This window comes from Chaetura pelagica, unplaced genomic scaffold, assembly GCF_000747805.2.
Source record: "Chaetura pelagica isolate M959 unplaced genomic scaffold, ChaPel_1.0 scaffold132, whole genome shotgun sequence".
Taxonomy (NCBI): Eukaryota; Metazoa; Chordata; class Aves; order Apodiformes; family Apodidae; genus Chaetura; species Chaetura pelagica.
Genome location: NW_009952709.1, coordinates 2779912 through 2780959, shown reverse-complemented (window position 1 = coordinate 2780959; position 1048 = coordinate 2779912). Strand labels below are relative to the sequence as shown.

Sequence of the window (1048 nt, the reverse complement as noted above, 5' to 3'; positions counted from 1 at the left end):
TCTCTTTCTGACTTGTTTTGCTTTTTTTTAAAGGGCATTTCCATTTTCTATTACTTCCTTCAGAGCAAAGATGGATGTGGCGACATTTATAAGGGCTTGTAACCCTCTGAAAAGTATCCGATTTCATGACAACTTTGCTGCACTTTATCACTAAAGCAGGGAGAGGGCGGGAGGGGCGGGAGGGAGGGGGAGAGGGAGCGAACACAGGGAAAAGGACCCAAATTCATGATGGGCTCATAAAATTTAAATAAGAAAAGTGCGATATTCCTCGTTATTGTTCAGCTCCGACAGCTCAGACTGGTAGCTGCCTTGAGTACTAAATGATTTGATAAGGCTATTTGACCTTACAAACATTTGTGCTACACTTGCCATTGCTAAGGGGAGACAAAAATACTCACCACATCCTCTAGCTGCTGCGCTAGTCCCAGCCCGAGCCGAGTGTCAAGGGGTTGGGAACTTTATAAACTCATTTGATTCATTTGAGGTTTCACAATAGCCAAAAGTTGCTTTATAGCTTGTTGGAAACCACACGCTAACACTGCATCTGAAAGGTAACAGGGAAGTACACTAAAGAGCTAATAAACCCGGGGAAACCATACAGGGACCTCAGAGATGCATTTCTTTGCAGCCACACATCAGACACACACATTTCTTTTCATACTTACTTCGGAGCTACTTTCAAGTGCTCTACCTACTGTTTTCCCACCTGGAAATGAGGTAAAACCCCACTGTAAGGACACTCTCTCCCATCTGCACCCCAATCCAGCCACACAGCCATGAAGAAACTCCCCAGGAAACTGCTGCTTCCCGACGCAAAAGTTTACATAACTTTTCCAGCCCGCGTACACTTGCAGACAGTTTGCTGAGCTCCGGTATTTCACCAAATATCTACCTCATCCACGCACCCGAGCGTGTTCCCACACGCACTCGCCTCCCTCCGTGTGTTGCAAGACACACGCACACGCGGAGGTGTGCACACACATCCCAGCCACACACACACACACAGAGGTGTGCACACACATCCCAGCCACACACACACAGAAGTGTG

At 47.1% G+C, this 1048-nt stretch overlaps 1 protein-coding gene across 1 annotated transcript in view; it reads right to left on the bottom strand.

Annotated features, from left to right (window-relative positions):
- PAPPA (pregnancy-associated plasma protein A, pappalysin 1) overlaps window positions 1-1048 on the bottom strand; it is a 182973-nt gene that overhangs the window by 180755 nt on the left and 1170 nt on the right. The window lies entirely within an intron of this gene.